This window comes from Mus caroli, unplaced genomic scaffold, assembly GCF_978045245.1.
Source record: "Mus caroli unplaced genomic scaffold, Mus_caroli_1 scaffold_14, whole genome shotgun sequence".
Classification (NCBI taxonomy): domain Eukaryota; kingdom Metazoa; phylum Chordata; class Mammalia; order Rodentia; family Muridae; genus Mus; species Mus caroli.
The window spans coordinates 59596598-59616467 of NW_028227269.1; the positions used below are offsets into that span (position 1 = coordinate 59596598).

At 37.3% G+C, this 19870-nt stretch overlaps 1 pseudogene; it reads left to right on the forward strand.

Annotated features, from left to right (window-relative positions):
- Positions 1-16975: 16975 nt before the first annotated feature.
- LOC110306523 (poly(rC)-binding protein 2-like) lies at positions 16976-17561 on the forward strand (annotated as a pseudogene).
- Positions 17562-19870: the final 2309 nt, after the last annotated feature.

Consider the following 19870-nt stretch of genomic DNA (forward strand, 5'->3'; position numbering starts at 1 on the left):
ATGTCATTTGTTTAAAAGTTTCTTTTTCCTTTGAACTACTTTAAATTTTACAGTATTTAATATTGTCTACTATATTTTCTTATCAAACTTTTAACAAAATATGCAATGTTATTCAGAACTCAGTCACATTCTCCTGTCAATATGATTTTCTATCTCCACTCATTCATTCTATGTATGAAACATTCAAACTTTCACATTTTTTAAAAATAAATTCATACTGCAAGATGATAAGATGATAGAGGTACCTCAGAGAACATTAGAAAAAGATTTCTTGTTTCATAGTGTTTGGACTCTATTAAGTGGGAAAAGAATAACAATTTTAAAATCACAATGATAAGCAGTGTTATTAATTTATTTATTCACTTTACATCACAAAATCTGCTCCCCCACTCACAGATTCTCCCTCAACTTCACTGCCCTATCTTCCCTTAGAAAAGGGAGCTCCCCTGGGTTCTCTCTCTCTCTCTCTCTCTCTCTCTCTCTCTCTCTCTCTTTCACACACACACACACACACACACACACACACACACACACACACACACACACAAATCTCATCAAGTCATTGCAGGACTAGGCACATCCTCTTCCCCTGAGGTCAGACAAGAGGAACTAGATCCATACACTTGCAACAGATTCAGGGACAGCCCCTGCTCTAGTTGTTGGGGAACCTTCATGAAGACCAAGCTGCACTTCTCCTACATATGTGCAAAGAGTCTCTATGCAGCCCATGCTCCATCTTCATTTGATGGTTCAGTCTCTGGGAGCTCTCAAGTGTCTAGGATATTTGACTCTGTTGGTCTTCTGGTGGAGCCTACATCCTATTCAGTTTACACAATGTTCCCCTCAACTCTTCCATAAGACTCCAGATCTCCATCAAATGTTTGGCTGTAGGTCTCTGCATCTGTTTTCATTGGTTGCTGGGTGAAGCCTCTCAGACACACTTATGCTACTTTCTCATCTTCAAGCATAACAGAGTATCATTGATAGTATCAAAGACTGGTTCTATTCCATGGCAGTCAGTACTACTATTAAAAGAATACATTCTATCCACCATGTATTACACAGAGAAACCTTGCATTCAATCCTTCCCTGTAGAATAGATTTCCACAGTATTATTGATATTGCAGGATGAAACAAGATTAATATGAAGATTATAGAGTCTAAGAATTGCCTCACAAACCACACAAACATCAATTTTACTCAGGCAGGTATAGTTACTGAGCCTACAACTCAGGACTAATGTAACAAGGCCATGGTCCAGATTTAGGAACTGATCCAGGACATTGAGTAAAGATCCTACAGGTATTTTAAGCTTAAAATTCACAAACATTCCTGCGATGTTATTCCACCAATCAGGATTTAGGGATGGAAGATTTCTTTAGGCACAAGTCTTTTCTGTACACTTACCCTGTTTCCATTGGTTGGGATGTTCAGCTACGGCAGGGGACTTGCCTTGTCTAACATTCATGTCTTAACTTGCTGACCAGAATGTCAGTTACCCACATGCATGTCTCTTTCTGGCAAGTAGGATGTCAGCCCCAAGTGAGGTCTTAGAAGCTTAAACTTTATCCAACCACTACTCAAAATGGAAGTCGTATTCTAAATGGTTTATTATATTGATGCTGGTGTCTCTCTTATGTTGGGGTCCATCTCAGGGACAGTTTATACCATAAAGTCTTATACACAGGTGCACGAAGTACTATTGAATATTTGGTTCAATTCCAAGCTTATTGTACAAAACAGTTCTACTGGATTTTATCAGGAATTGGTTTCCAAGGGCACAGAATATAACAGAATATGTAATGAACTTGACATTAAAAAGTTCCCTAGTAACAGCAGAGACATGTGAGAAAGATTCCTTAAAATTCCAGGCTAGCCAGGTAACAGTTACCTAGGCCATAACATTTTATGTAGACCTTAACATTCCATCTAGGCCATAATATTTTACTTAGGGACTAACGAGGATTTAAGTTTGATGGAACCACAGAAGTTACATGATTCTACATGCAGAAAGAAGTCTACAACAAGCCATGTTGTCTCTTCATATCTGATCTGTGGTGCTCAAACATAAGTTTCTTCCATTTTATCTGAATAATTTATATAACTAATCAGACAGCCAATTATCTGACAAGAAATGCCAAATTGTCCCTCCCAACTGTGGGAAGCTGAATTGCTTGCTGTTTGCTAGAAAATCTTGCAAGCTCATGGAGGTCATGATTCTCTCCAGAAAGCACCCCACAGCATGTGAAGCTTGAGTCTTTATTCATATGTCACTGAAAGGGAACTAGAAATCAGGAAGCACATGAGAGCTTACTTATTTCGGTTACAGCTTTTGCCTTTTTTTGGAGACATGTCTCATGTGTTCTAACATCTCCACAATGGAGCAAACCAAACTGTTAGCTTCTAAGTCAATGAAAATTGTATATACTTCTCGGTTGGTAATACTTTTCAAAACTCTTTCTTTTGTGTTATTCTCTTTTCAAATAAATAAACACTCACTAAACAAAGAAAAATAAATCAAATATTTATAAATTATGTATAATAATACAATTAATTCCATATTGATATAATAATTATAATACAATATTATCTACTATAGTATATGAAGGAAAAGAGTTCTTTTTCTTTAAACAGAAAACAGTGTAATAATTAACACATATAGCTAGCTACTATCCTCTTAGGACTCATGCTATAGAATTTAATGAAACATTCTTCATGTTCATGTTATAGTTAGGAGAATAATAATCATACATTTAAAAATTATATTAGTGTGAGTATAACATCAGTTAATGAGCCGTCTTTTCATTCCAATGGTTTTATTTTAACACCACCATTTACTTTAATTAAACATTTGGGCCAAATTATAATTGAACTGGCTTGCACAAACTCAATTAAACTGTTAGTTCGTGGTTTCACTTGAGCATAGAAACTTGGTATATATGCATAAATTACTACATAATAATATCACAAAGCTAAACACATTCTATAATCTTCACACTGGCATTTGGCCCATCTCAGTTCAGCTTCTAAATGTCCAGATGTTTCTAGAAATACTCAGATAACTGAAGATTACTTATAAAAATATCTGGGCAAAATGAACAGTTGTTTCTTTCATAAGCAAAAGAACAAGGTCATCAGAAAAAATACAAAGATGCAGAATTTCTTTTCTTTTTAGATGTAGTCTACGAGCCGGGTGCAGGGAACATTTATGGTTCTACCTAGGAGGAAAGGTTTTTGAATGTTATAGCTCACTACTTTCATCTGAATCCATCAGTTACTATGGTATTGTTTACCTTGAAATTATTTATATAATCACATTTTCACGAAAACTTGGCAATTCAAATCGAATCATATATTTGAGTAAGTTTTTCAAAATTTAATTTAACTTCTCCTTTCAAGTGTTGAGAACAGGGATGGGCAGAGGGCTGAGAGGGATAAGGGAAATACATGGTGGGAGCATCTCTGGGATGATTTGGAGGTCTAGGATGGGGGAAGCTCCCATGATTCTATGGGGTTACCCTAACTGAAGCACCGATGGGGGATATAGAGTATGTGGCCACCTCATGTATTCAGGCAGGACTTCGACTGGAGAAGGGGGGATACCAATGCACCCACAAAACCTTCAACCCAATTTTTTTTCCTACAAGGTGTGTAGGGATAAAGATGAATCAGAGATTAAGAATATGAGCAATCGATGACTGGCTCAAGTTGAGACCCATCCCATGGGAGAGAGCCAGCACCTGACATACTTATGATACTCCGTTATGCTTGCGGACATGAACTTAGCATAACTATCCTCTGAGAAGCTTCATCCAGCAGCTGATGGCAACAGATGCAGAGACCCACAGCCAAACAGGTGGAACACACAAATACTTGTGGAAGAGTAGAAGGATTAAGGGAGCTGGAAGGCCAAGGATACCACAAGAATACCTACACAGCCAAGTAACCTGAGAACATGGGGGATTCACAGCGACTGAACCATCAACTAGAGACCTCATGGGTTGGACCTAGGCCCCCTATACATATGTAGCTGATGTGCAGCAGGGGCTCCATGTGAGTTCCCAAATAATTTAAGTAGGTGTTGGTTCTGACTCTCTTTGTCACCTTCGGATCCTTTCCCCTTAAATGGCTTCCTTGTCTGGCCTAGTGTGACTTGATATGCCAGGGTGGGTTGGCACCTATGGGGAGCCTTCCTTGCTCAGGGGAGGCAGGGAGGAGGAAATAGGGATGTAAGGGTAGAACAGGGAGGAGAGGAGGGAGGGGTTTGTGATCAGAATGTAAAGTGAATGAATAAAAAAAAAATGAAGGAAAATAAAATATACTAATTCAGGAACACTGAAGAAATGTTATAAATAAAAAGAAAATGAAATTCAAAGTTTGTTTCTGGCTGATTTTTTTAACTATTCCAGTTTTTTAGTTAAAATTGAATGAGACCGTAAATATATGGATAGAAACACTAAATGAAGGGAAAATATTTACATTTAGGAAGGTAGTTACCTGTGGGGAAAAACTGCTTTCTACTGGGTAAAGGATCAAAGATACACTATCTTCAATAAAGCAAATGACAGGTCCTAGACTCTTACTGTTTTCTGTGGTGTGACAACTAAACACTGAATGACACTGGAATGCCTCTGTCAGATTCAAGACTTAGTTGACCTGAAAATCCCACTGGTTTAGAATATCTTAATATGAGACAAGATGCCAGAAACCACAGCAAACTCCAGGTCAGGAGAGTGAGGATGATATGAGAAAAAGCTACAGCACTGAGCATGAAACAGGAGCAAATGAGTTTTCTGTTTGCTGTGAAAATACATAGACAGATGTGGGTACAGATGTCAGTAAAGGAATGATAGAAGAGAAATCAGAATCTTACCTTCTATGAATATAGGTAGGTAATTGTAAACTGATCAGTCATGCATATAAAAATACAAAATATTGGCATGCATATGTCACAACATTTGCTCCGTTTAAAAGGATATTTTATGGGGGGGGGCAGGGGTTGTGTATAATTGAGGAACCACACTTTTCTGTTTGTGGAAGACTGTAGTTGTTTTTGTCTATTATCTCAGAAATAATACATTGAGAAACAAATGTTATGCTTGAACTATATAATATATGGTTACTCAGCTTGTGGTTTACTTCTCTACTGCTTGTAGCTTTATACTGCTTACGTATAATACCCTTGTGTAGATAATATATAATATATACAGTTCTGAGTGGTAGCTTTTAATATGACAAAATATTTTCTATTTATTATTACTTGACCTTGAGAATGTGTCAAAATAATTGGTTATAGGTTCTATTGTGATTTTGCCCAAAGTCCATCAGCTTTTGAATTAAGCCTATTAATAGAGCTGTTCACAGGAGACTTCTAACATAATTACTACACGGAATAAAGTCATCTTCTGAAGATTAAACAAAGAGTTGTAATCCATTACACACTGACCCACTTGTATTCCCATTGATCTAGCATCTCCCTTGCCTGCAGTATTTTCTTTAGATGGAGCAGAAAACAGCAAGCTGTTTGCAGTAGATTATAATTTTGGCAGGTAGTGATACTTCTCATGTCCACTCTGATCCGATAAATCAACTATTATGCTTGGCTGTTTCCTATTGCATTGGATAGCAATAAACATACCCAGAAATACTGCATTTTTTGGCAATTAAAATGAAATGAGCAAAGTCTTTAAATATCCTGAAGATTCTTGTAAAATCAGCATTCATCATTTTTTCTCCAGATTATTTTCTTAACCAATATAAACATTTAAAATTGAAAGCAAAACAGAGACAAGCTAAACTTTCCATGTAGACTCTGGTGGGGCCATTAGCCAGGATGTTTTTTTGCAAGGGAATATAATGGAGATTGTCACATGGAACTAAATTGTGTGAACTGCAATGTTCCAAGTAATTAAAATGGCTGACCTCAGGTATAAATTGGAGTATACAAGGAAAACAGCACAAACCAGGATTACATTTACTCAGCAGTGGTGCAAAGAACAGAGCATCATAGGGACACTCAGCTGGACACCTTGGTCAGAGTTCACTAACAACCTTTGTGTGGGTAATTCTCAAGTAAATTGCAATTATAATTTAGGGTGACAAGCTCAGGAAAGATCATCTTTACTATATTTATCTACCAAGGACTTACTTTTATGTTTTGCATAGATATGAAAAATTATGTTTAATAAGAGCAAAACAAATAAAAATTTAAAACTGCCATGAAGATAACTTGAGAACAAAAGTTATTCATGTAATTCAGTTTTTATCAACTTTAATTTTATAGGAAGCTCATTCATTTACTGATCATATTTGTGTAAGGTAAAATTTGACAATGTAGGTATGAAGATGGTCTTCATTGAGTATGCAGGTTAGTGGCATTTGTGAGTGGTTTGTTTAACATTTCTCTAAAAGCTAAGTGAATTGCTCTCCCTAGGATATAACCATATGACAATTATGTAATTCTGTCTAAGTTACTGAAGTTGGCTGACACTAGATTGTATTTTTTTAAATGAGGATTATAATGACATCTACTTAAAAGGATAGCTTTTTAGAGTTAATTTGGGGATTAAGCATGAATTCTTTAGTGCAACATTTGAACACAGAAAGAGATCAACATAAGAAACTACAGCTTTGGATTCCAGCCCAAGACTTTGGCAAAAAAAATAAAAGTCTGCTTTCCCAGATCCCAGGTTAAACACCACCTACTTTCTGTTAACATTTCTTAAGGTCCAACCACTATTCACAGATGATGTGAAAGTATACAAAACAACCCCAAAGTCTCCTGCAACTAATAAATGACATCAGCAAATGGCTGGATACAAAATTAACTCAAAGCTGTCAATAGCTCTCCTTCATACAAATGATAAACAGGCCGAGAAACAATTTCTGGAAACAACATCCTTCACAGTAGCCACAAATGATATAAAATATTCGTCATCATGAAGATATAAATCAAAATGACCCTGAGATTCTATGTTAAACAATCATAATGGCTAAGATCAAAATCTCAAGTACAGCAAATGTTGGCAAGCATGTGGAGAAAGAGGAACACTCTTCCATTACTGGGGGATTAAAAACGTATACAACTACTTTGGAAATAAATCTGTTGATTTCTCATAAAATTAGCAATATTTCTACTAGAAAACAGCTATATACAACTCCTGGGCAGATATCCAAAAGATCTTCCACCATACTACAAAGACACTTAATCAACTATGTTTGCAGCAGCTTTATCTGTAATACCAAGAAACTGGAAGCAACGCAGACGTCTCTCAACCGAAGAATGGATACAGAAAATATGGTCCATTTACACAATGGAATACTAATCAGCTATTACAAACAAGGGCATCATGAATATTCCAGGCAAATGGATAGGGCTAGAAAATATTATCCTGAGTGAGGTAGCCCAGACCCAAAAGGAAATGCATGGTATGTACTCACTGCTAAGTAAAAATTAGCCCTAAAGTTCAGGATATCCAAGATATACCCTGTACACCTAAAGAAATTAAACAAGTCAGAAGGCCCAAATGAAGATGCTTAAATCTCATTTAGAAAAGGGAATAAAATAGTCATAGGAGGCAGAGGAAGGGAGGTAACACAGTGTGAGTGGGATGGGAGAGGGAAATATGGAGTGGTCAGAATCAGGGTGATAGAGTAGACAGGGCCAGATTTCCAGGAAAATAAATGGAAATCTGTAGCTGCTGGGGGCAGGGGGAGAGAATCTCTAGGAAGCCCCAGAGACCTATGATGGGAAAGCTCCCAGGGGTCAGTTCAGGTGACCTTACCTAAGATGCATAGAGTGGGTATATGGAAACTGAAGAAGCTACCACCTATAGCCAGGCAGGACACCTGGTGGAGGGACAAAGACACCAACAGACACAAACTTCTTCCACCCAAAATTTGTCCTACCTAAAAGAAATACTAAGACTAAGATGGGGCAGAGCCTGAAGGAATGGACAACCAATAACTGGCCCAACACAATACCCATCCCATGGGCAGGCACCAATCCCTGGCACTATTAATGATATTCTGTTATGCTTACAGACAAGAGCTTGGTATAACTGTCCTAGGAGAGGTTCTACCCAGCAGCTGACTGAAATAGATGATGTCCACAGCCAAATATTGGGAAGAGTTGCGGGAGTCTTATGGAAGACTTAGGTAAAGGGTTTAAGGCTCAAAGAATTAGGAACACTATAGAAGACCAACAGAATCAACTAACTTGGACATCTGGGAGATATCAGAGACTAAGCCATCACCTAGAGAGTATACACAGGCTGGATCGAGGCCTTTGGAACATACATAGCAGACATGCAGCTTAGTCTCTGTGTGAGTCCCCCATCAACTGGAGAGGGAGCTGTCCCTAAAGCTGTTGCCTAACTGTGGCATCTAATACCAAACAAGGCTGCCTTCTCTGGCCTCAGTGGGAAAGAATGTGCCTAACCCTGCACAGACTTGATGTACCAGGGTGGAAGATACCATAGGTCCCTACCCTATCAGAGGAAAAGTGGAGGGAATGGGAGACACTATGAGTGCTTATAGGGAGCAGCATTTGAGATATAAATGAATTAAACTAATTTATTAAAAAATGTCTGACCAACTTCTGCCAACAGGACTCATTCTCTGGTCTACATATTTTAGCCCACAACTTTAGCATGAGACTTTTGCTTTATTGGAAGCCACGCTGTACTAGGAACCCCTGAGACCAAGCAAGTATCCAGAATACCAAAGGACACAAAGGTATTCAGAATCTCAAAGGCAAGATTGGCACCTAAAGCTCGTGATGTCACCCAGAGCACAAAAACCCAAGTGGATACACCTTAATGGACATGGAGTCTTGAGGAATACCCCAGGACACACAGTCAAGAAGACCAGAGAGGTAACAAACCAAGAGAAAAACAGACAAAAACTCCCCATCTAACAAAGATAAACACAGAAATCAACAACTAAACCTGTAATAACCACAAACCCAAAAGAGTAAAGGCCAGAGTAAAAACACAATCAACAACAGCCAGGGCAATATGGCACCACCGGAGCACAGCCACCCAATGACAGTCAGCCCTACTTATTTCAACACAACTGAAGTAAGGGAAAAATCATCCTAAAACCAACCTTATGAAGATAATGGAGGCTTTTAGAGTATATGTTGATACACATTTGAAGAAATCCAGAAAATACAATTAAGCATGTCAAGGTAGAATAGAAGCAATAAAGAAAATATTAACTGAGGAAAGAGTAGAGATGGAAATCTAGATAAGAGTAGGAAATACAGACATATGCATCATGAGCAGAATACAAGAGATAGAAGAAAGAATCTTAGGCACAAACAGTACAATAAAAAGTTAATATATTGTTCAAAGAATATGTTAAGTCTATAAAGATTCTGGAACAAGACATCCAGGAAATCTGGGACCCGATGAAATGCTAATAATTAAGAATAATAGAAGTAGAAGAAGGAGAATATTTCCAGTTCAGAGACAGAAAACATTTTCAACAAAATATTAGAATAAAACATTTCTGATCTAAAGAAAAACATGCCTATAAACATAAAAGAATCTTACAGAGCAACAAATAGATTGACGAGAAAAAAGGCCCCTTTGCCACATAACAATCAGAACAAAGAAAAATTAAAGGTTGCAAAGGAAAATGCCAAGTAATATATGAATACAGATGATTAGACTTCACCTCAATTCTCAACAATGACGCTAAAAGCCAGAAGAACCTAAAAAGACATTTCATATACACTAATAAACAACAGAGTCCAGCTCAGCCTATACCCTCCAAAACTTCAGTCACAATATATGGAGAAAATAAGGTGTTCTGTGTCAATACTAAGTTTAATATTATCTATCTACAAATGTGACTGAAAAGTTCTGAGAATTACAGTGAAACTGGCCATCTAGAACAGATAGGCCCAGACTGAGGTGGTGCCCTCTGTCTCTGCCTGATCATGAAAGCCCCCAAGATATGTAAAGAAGTAAAAGAGCATTAAACACAGTAGAAATATCACTTTTGATGCGATTGTCAAAAATGCTGGACAAATGAGAAACCAGATTTTAGCCCCAGAACTTTCTGGAACTATTAAGTAGATCATGGGTATTGTAATCTTTGGTCTGCAATAAGGATGGCTGCCATCTTCAGGCCATCATAGATGGCATCAACACTGGTGCAGGGTAATGCCCAGCTAGTTAAGAAGCAACAAGAGAAAATATATCAATCAAAGACTCTATGATTGAAACAAACTCAAAAAGGTTGATAATAACAATATATATTCCATCATAATAAGGAAAATATTAATAACTATTTGTTAATCTTAAAAGCATATGAATGTTAAGCATCATGCATGGTGTGAGCTTCCCTATAATTGTGATTGAGTCTTACTACAGACTACAGTGCTGGCTTATGTCCTGTATATCCCAAATCAAACTACTTATTTATGGAATCAATCTGTATCTCTTAACACTTTCCTCTGACTCATCCTCTCTAGCAATCAACATCCAAATGCAAACATCTTTTTCTAGAGTTCTCTTGCTTTTGATCTTTGTTTTAGATTTTAGGAAGACTAACTGTCTCCTGTTTCCTATGTAACTACTCTGAGTTTATTCCCTAGATTTTTATCCATGGTTATAGATCTGTAATGTCTAATCAGTATCACACTGGTATTTTTCAAAACAAAAACTATATATAAATGACCAATATTCAATGAAAGATATTCAAAATCTTTAGTCATCATAGAAATTCAAATCAAAACTACACTGAGATTTTATTTGCTCCAATCAAAATGGCTATCATAAAGAAAATATATAATAATTGCTAACAAGGGTGTGGAGAGAAAAAGAGATTTTTATCCTATTAGTAGAAATGAAAATTACTGTATCCACTATGTATTTAATTATGAGTGTTCATTGAAAACCTAGAAATTGAAATATATGTTCCATCTCTTTCATATGGGGATAGTTATCTGAGGAAAATAAAGACAACATATAATTAGAAAACTACATAATGACATTTATCACAACAGTGTTCACAAGGGTCATGCTATGCTTTTGGCCTGTGATCTTATAAATACATAAAAAATATGACATCTATAAGTGGGTGTATATTTATGAGTTGGATATTACTCAGCCATTTACAAGAATAAAAAGCATGTGATTTGTCGCAATAATGAGTGGAAGTGGATATCACCTTAAACAAATCAATCCAGACTCAGAAAGTATGTATTGATTGCATTTTGTCTCTTATGATTGGAGTCTGGATTTTAAAAATAAGTGGAGATACAAGGGAAGACTATTTTTCTTCTTTTAGTGTTCCTTAATTATCTGCAGCACTGTGTGGAAGATTGAGTCTTTTTCCCATCCAAATTAGCATATCTATTTTTATTGCCCTTGTTCAGCCCATATTCCTGTTAGTGTCATGTTGATGAGACTTTATGGATGTCGCTTCTGAAACCATACATACATTAAACAAACTGAGAGGTCATACTTAGAAATACATGTGTATAAACATATATGGATGCAATAATAATGGTGAAAATAGAGGTCTTAAATTTGAAAGAAAGCTAAGGTGTATGAGAAATGAGAAATCAGATTAATATAATTATATTATAATCTCAAAAGTATAACAGTAAGAAGTAAGAGAACAAATAATGTGGAGATAAAAGTAAAGCCTTATTTTCTTGCTGCCAGTAGTACCATGCTTTTAAATAATAGTGCCCACATCAATGGGATGAGAGGCCCTTGATCTTGTGAAGATTCTATGCCCCAGTATAAGGGAATGCCAGGGCCAGGAAGTGGGAGTGGGTGGGTTGGGGAGCAGGGGGAAAGGGCAGGGTATATGGGGTTTTTGGAGAGGAAACTAGGAAAGGGGATAGCATTTTAGTAAATGAAAAAATATCTAAAAAAATTCATAAAAGTTCATAAACAATAATAGTGCCTACAAATAATTGCTCTCTTTGTACTATAAAATCTTTCTACTCACCTGCTGCTGATAGTTACAGAGACAAAGTTTGGAGCTAAGATGAAAGGATGGACTATCCAGAGACTACCCCAGATGGGGGTCCATCTCATAATTAGCCACCAAACACAGACACTATTGCATATGCCAGCAAGATTTTGCTGAAAGGACCCTAATTTAGCTGTCTTTTGTGAGGCTATGCCAGTGCCTAGAAAATACAGAAGTGGATGCTCACAGTCATCTATAGGATGGAACATAGGGCCCCCAAAGGAGGAATTAGAGAAAGCACCCAAGGAGCTGAAGGGGTCTGCAACCCTATAGGTGTAACAACAATATGAACTAATCAGTACCCCCAGAGCTTGTGTTTCGAGCTGCATATGTATCAGAAGATGGCCTAGTTGACCATCAATAGGAAGAGAGACCCCCTTGGTCTTGCAAATTTTATATGCCCCAGTACAATGGAATGCCAGGGCCAAGAAGTGGGAGTGAGTAGGAAGAGGAACAGGGCAGGGGGGAGGGTATAGGGGACTTTTGGGATAGCATTTGAAATATGAGTGAAGAAAATATCTAAGAAAAAAAAAAGAAATGATACAACCTGCATCAGGCTTGTCATGTCTAACTTAGTTGTGAAAGTGGAAGATCATGATGCCAACAAGTGAGACTCTCTAGTTTGGACTTTGTGAAGCTGGAAGAGTAAACAGATGTGATCAGTTATCTCACAATCAGAATGGGAGGCATGGAAGTAGAGTCATGGAAGGAAAGCCTAAGGGGAGAAGGAGAGTGACTTGAGAGAGGACAATGGCAAGCTGACTTGCCATCATTTCCACCATTATTTTTCACAATCCTTCCCATAGTGCAAGGCAACAGTCCTCTAATTCAAGATCAATGACTGTACATGGCAGATTGCAAGATATCGTAAAACACCTTTCCAGTCCTGTGACTGCCTGACTGCTTAGATAGGAGAAGTCTGGCATGTAGAAGGTATATTTTCTCTGGTAGAATACTAAGATAAGAAATAATATCACACTCTACTACCTGGTCTATTCGGTACCTACATGACACCCACCTCACCAACCTCATTTAAAGAAAATCATTCTTCTGTTGATATTTTCCCTGAAACATGGCCTACAATCAATACAGAATGTATGTCCATTCTGATGTCACACAAAAAATGACATATATATATATATATATATATATATATATATATATATATATATATTCACATCCAAATTAATACTCTGTCTTGCCTTGTCCAAGAGGACAGAGAAATGCTAAGTTGGGGGTTTTAGAGTGTATTTGTTTGTTTGTTTTAGGGTGAAGTGTTCTTAAAGTTTAAAAGAGACACTTTTATTTGGATAATTCTTTTATGTCTCTCCTCACATGTATGTCTCAAGTGTTTCTATGGACACTGTATATCTTAATACGGCTGGATAATTTAAAACACACAGCTCATTACTAAGCCCTCATAGGCTTTAGGAACATTTTGAAAGAAGAGCATATTTGACTTATTTTGTGTTTGGCTTAGCACAATTGCAGCTACACTACATTTTAACAGTTGCTAAATTTTAACAGTTGTGATCAGCCAACAATCAGTTCTTCCTGCATAACTTCTGTTTTAGTTAGGGTTTTATTGTTGTGAAGATACACGATGCCCAAGACAATTTTTATACAGGCAAACATTTGATTGGGGCTAGTATACAGGTTCAGAGGTTCAGACTATTATCATTATGGCAGGAAGCATGGCAGCATTGATGCAGACATGGTGGTAGAGGAAAGGAGTTCTACTTCTTGATCTGAAGGCATCTCAAAGGAAACTGTCTTCTACAGATAGCCAAGAGGGGGGACTCTTCCACACTGAGTGAAGCTTGAACACTAAGGAGACCACAAAGCCTGCCTACACAATGACACACTTCCTTCAACAGGTCTGCACTTATTTCAACAAGGACATAGCTCCTGCTATTATAATATTAGCTTGAGCACGCGCGCACACACACACACACACACACACAGACACACACATCCTACTATTAGCATATTCCAACCATCACAATTTTCAGTAAAATATAGGTAGGAAAAGGGATGACTTGTCCATAAAACCAGACCATGACAATAGGATTGGCCTAGATCTTTGACACCAGCCCAGGAAGAACCTTATACCCCTTCTGATGCAAATTGTAGGTTTCCCCTTGATTTGATGCCACTCAGAACTAGTTTTCTATCATAAGTATCCAGATAAATTGCAACTTGTGCAATCCTGTTTCTTCCTCATCATCTTTCCCCCGTGTCATTTCCCTAGTTCTCATACAATGTCACCAGTTATTATAGAGGTATCCCCTGATATATATGAACAATAAAATCAAACCAGTTAATCAGTATGTATAAGAACTGTGATAAAGCCTGATTGTTGTTATAAAGAAGCAAGTCTTTATAGAGGTGCTAGTAGTAGACTTTAATTTAAAGACACATAGAAGAAAATTTCAGTAAGTCTGTGCACATTCAAAAAAAAGGGAGTAGACAAAAAGGTACCAGCTAATGAATGCTTTGTATACTTTGGTACTGTGTGTTGTGGTATATTTTAAGTTCCCTATATTCCAGGGAATGGTTTTACAATATTTAAAATTTAATTCTATTGCTTATCACCATTTACATTATGTAAAAACTGCTGAAGGAAATGGCAGAGAGAATTAAGAAAACAGAGGCATTCAAGAAACAAAATATAACCTGTTATATTGAAACAACGGGATTTGAATAGCCTTTCTGTGACTCTGGACTCTGTGAGGCACAGAGCAACAAAATAATTACTGAGTGTATCAGTCAGTTTTCTGTTGCTGATAATATAGTGCTACAAAGAGGGTAAGTTATGAGTCAGAGGTTGATTTTTGGCTCAGGATTCCATTTCAAGGTAGTGATATCTGAGGATAGCTTTATATGACTGGCATAGTCCAATTAGTAGTAGTAGATTATCATGCAGCAAATAACAGGTCTCTCTCTCTCTCTCTGTGTGTGTGTGTGTGTGTGTGTGTGTGTGTGTGTGTGTGTGTGTGTGTGTGTATGTGTACCCAATGCTCCCTTTATTCCATAACAGCACTAGAATTCAATCATAGGGCTTCACCACATAACCTTATCTTGCAATTAACTCTCATAGACCCTAGTTTCAAACATGCAAGTTGAATTAAATTTCATTCTTCTCCATACCTCACAATGGATATTAAATTTCAATATATGGTATTGTGGGAGACTGGACACATACCATTTTCCAATCAAAATCCCAATTAGAGAACCTGTATATAGGAACAGAAGACAATAGACACTGAGTGGAGAGCTGTATCCATAAGCAGTTCCAATTGTTCCTTTTTAATGACTCTATTTCTAGTAGTTTAGGCTGCAAGTAAAGAACACCTGTCCATCATCTAAACTTATAAGATACAATTTGCAAAACACATGATACTCAAGAAGGACAAAGACCAAAGGGTGGACACTTTGCCCCTTCTTAGAATTGGGAAAAAAAAAATTCACCCATGGAAGGACTTACAGAGCCAAAGTTTGAAGCTGAGACAAAAGGATGAACCATCTAGAGACTGCAATACCTGGGGATCCATCCCATAATCAGCCTCCAAACGCTGACACCATTGCATACACTAGCAAGATTTTGCTGAAAGGATCCTGATATAGCTGTTTCATGTGAGGCTATTCCAGGGCCTAGCAAACACAGAAGGGGATGCTCACAGTCGGCTATTGGATGGATCACAGGGCCCCCAATGAAAAAGCTGAGAAAGTACCCAAGGAGCTAAAGGGATCTGCAACCCTATAGGAGGAACAACAGTATGACCTAACCAGTACCCCCGGAGCTCTTGTCTCTGGCTGCATATGAATCAGAAGATGGCCTAGTCAGCCATCAGTGGAAAGAGAGCTTGCAAACTTTATATGCCTCAGTATAGGAGAATGCCAGGGCCAAGAAGTGGGAGTGAGTGGTTAGGGGAGTGGGGGGGAGGGTATGGGGGGATTTGGGGATAGCATTGGAAATGTAAATGAATAAAATACCTAATTAAAAAAACTCCTTTAAGTTTGAACAACTTCAGTTCTTTCAAAAGATAAAAATACTGAGGGAATGGCCAATCAATAACCAGCCCAACTTGACACACATCCCATGGACAAACATCAATCCCTGACATTAGTAATGATATTCTGTTACTCTTACAGACAGGAAGGAGTCTAGCAAGTTTTCCTCAGAGGCTCCACCCAGCATTTGATTCAGACAGATTCAGACAACCAAGTCCAAACAGTGGCTGAAGCTTGGGGGCTCCTATGGAAGAATAGGGGGAAGGAGTGCAAGTCAAAGGGATAGGAACTCCACAAGAAGGCCACCAGAGTCAACTAATCTGGATCCTTGGGGGCCTTTAGAGACTGAACTACCATGTAAAGAACATATATGGCTACAAAGGCTCTCAGAGACTGAGACATCAATAGAAGAATGTACACAGGCTGGACCTAGGCCTTTCCACACATATGTAGCAGATGTAAATTTTGGTCTTTAGGTGGGTCCCGAATAACTAGAGTGGGGGCTATCTCAAAAGCTGTTGCCTTTCTGTGGGATATGATCTTCTACGTGGGCTGCCTTGTCTGACCTCAGTGGGAGAGGATATGCCTAGCCCATCAGGGACTTGATACTCCAAGGTAGGGACCCAAATCTGCTCAGAGAAGAAAAGGGAGGAAGGAGGGGAAAGGGGAAGTATTGTGGGGGCAGTGAGTGGAATGTATTTCAAAAAGTGAGGGAAAAAAGGATAAATATACAATCACTACCAAGTCCTCCTTTTTATTTAACATTTTCTTGAGAAAAATTTCATAATTTGGGGTCAGGAATCTCCAATAATTCCTATCATATTCTCATCACTCATTCAGTATTGTGCTATCTAGATGTTATTCAATTTTAGAAACAAGAATACATACTTCTACAAAGTGGGAAATACTTTCACAGGGCTGAATATAAAACTAACAGGCTTTAACTTATTAAAAATAGAAGAGTAGAGGGGCTCAGGTCTAGGTTGCAGTGGATATGCTCCCCAACTCAAATGAGTGGGCTATCACTATTGCTGGCATTCCGCAATCCATCATTGAGTCTGTCAAACAGATCTGTGGTGGTCATGATGGAGACCCCCAACCCCAAAAGAGTGTGCGCATTCAGTACTGACCAAAGCCTTCTAGTTCTCCAGTCATCTTTGCAGGTGGTCAGGACAGGTACACAGAACAAGCAGTGACAGTGAGAGCTTTCCCAACACCACCTCTAGAGGTGGTCCCTCCAGGTCAGGAACCTTGAATTCAGCTCTCCAGAGGCGAAAGGCTATTAGTCAGGTTTGGATGCATTTGCTCAAACTACTTCTCATGAACTCGTCATTCCAAATGATTTTATTGGCTGCCTAATCAGGCATCAGGGAGCCAAAATCAATGAGATCCATCAAATTTCTAGGGCGCAGATCAAAATCGCAAACTCAGTGGAAGGATCTACTGATCATCAGGTTACCATCACTGGATCTGCTGCCAGTATTAGCCTGGCTCAGTATGTAATCAATGTCAGGCTTTACTCAGACACAGGTGGCATATGGAGCAGCTAGAACAGTCCGGATTTATCCACAGTCCCTTTCTGATGCTCACCACCACCCCATGACTCATTTGTGTAGTTTCTGAAGAGTCAGCAAGTCCTGGCTTTAAATAGTTTGTAAATTTTCAGTTTCTACACATTATATCATCCAATCATGATTTTTTTAATTTAAGTGTTTTAATTCCTTTCAATGTTCAGCAGTTATGCTGAGATATTCATATTTAGTTCCATAAGCTTCTCTCCTGGTTTTTTGGCTCAAAAATTTTGTTTGTCATAGAAATGTAAGCGTGGATTATTAATACATTTCAGTCTAGATCTGTGATGTCTTATATTTTTCAAAATGAAATTAAAATATGGACTGGAAAAAAGAGAAAATACTAAAATATCTTAATATTAATTATAAAATATGTTTTATTCTATACTATTTCTCACTGCAATGACAAAATACTTAAGTCAGAGTTACATTTTAACTAAAAAAAAAACAGAAATTATATTTTTCAAAGTTGATGAGAAAAAGGACTCTCATGTGAAAGACGACCTAACATTGAAATGAGAATGTCTTTAAAAGCTTTTGATCCCTCTTTTCCTTTTTATGCCCCTATTCACAACTTAAGATCCACTGTAAGTTGATAATACATTACAGGATGACCTTCACAAATCTATAATAGTGGCTGTCTAGAACGGATCAAAGTGTTACAGACTGCCCAATTAATAATGATCGGTTTTAATGAAAAGGGATGGGGAAGCTGAATTGACCCTGCCGTGTCCTGTGTCCTCAGAGTCACAGTGGCATCTCAGCACATTCATTTTCCACAAATTGACGACTTCTGACATTAGTGTCTTTATATATGTGGAAGACCTCTGGGAAATTTTACTGTAGTTAATACAGTTAAGATAAATGGCAAGGCAAAGCAGTAAAAAGTCACCAAGAATATTTGAATTAGAACTGAATTTACCTGTAATACCACCCACGGAGGAAATTCAGAGCATGCTAATGTGCTATTCTAACATGCACATTAAAATGAAGTACTTCTCCATAATAAAAGTAAAATTGTGCTATTTCTGTAGAGAATATTTTAAGATATAATTTTAGAAGATAAAAGCTGAAATATTCTGACAAAATGAATTATGTTTGAGAGAAAAATATTCATAAGATTAAATAATCAAAGATTGATTTAATTTATTAAGTTAAATATATGTAATATATTATCTATTATGAGATCATAAGACAAAAAAGTTAAGTCTTACTTACCTAGGATATTGATAAACATTACATTTGTAGCAATTTGTAATTATACAGTCAAAATAAATGTCAAGATCTACTTTTTTTGAACTGACAAATCAGCAAACTGTATGCCTTTTTATATACATAATTTAAAATATTAGTGTATGGTCTAGAAGCCAGCATGAAGACTTGAGTTCAAACCTCCAATCACAATTTTAAAAGCTTAGCATTGCCATGTATAATCTAGTCCAGTGGAGGGCGGAGACAGGAGACTTGTTATGGTTTGTTGACTCTGTGTTTTGCAAGGGCCCCTGACTAAGAGGAATAGGATTTAGAATGATATACAGCAAAGCTCGCCATGTCCTCATCTGTTCTTTGTGCATGCACAGTGAAATAGGTACCTGCACATACGTGTAAATATACCACACATACATATATCACAAATATGTCCCCCCAAACACACACCACAATTTTTTTAAGTACTAACATAAACGTGGGGTAAATTTTCTTGTAGAAAGTACTTATATTTTGTTGTTGTTACAAGAAAGACAGATTCATAGTTTGGCTCCAATGTCATATTGCCAATACCCAATTTTTATCATCTCCTCTATCATAAAGCATGTCTTCTACTTGTCAAGCTCCAAAGGGGTGCATGATGAACCTTGCCTTTCACCAAAGCTCATGATCACTTCTCTAACTTCTCTGTCACATCTATCACAGGTCTCAAAAGGAATATTAGACCCATGAGCTGCTATATAACCAGTACTTATATGTCTTAAGAGCGCTTTCTAGAAATGTATTTACTAGGGCAATATTCAACACATAGACTTGATTATTCTGCTTCATGATGTGCAACTATATATGTGTACATTGCATATATGTACTAAAATATTTATAAAATAAATCTTATAATTAAAATCAAATTTACTGAACTTTTGAAATGTATCAGTAATAAGGAGGAGGTAATAAATGTAAATCAAACTCAAGGCTGGATTTTAAAACTAATTTTTGCTTTTTAAAACCAATGAGTTTTTTTCATATTATCTTACAGAGTTGAGTTTTTTTGTTGTTTTGTTTTGTTTTGTTTTGTTTTTTAA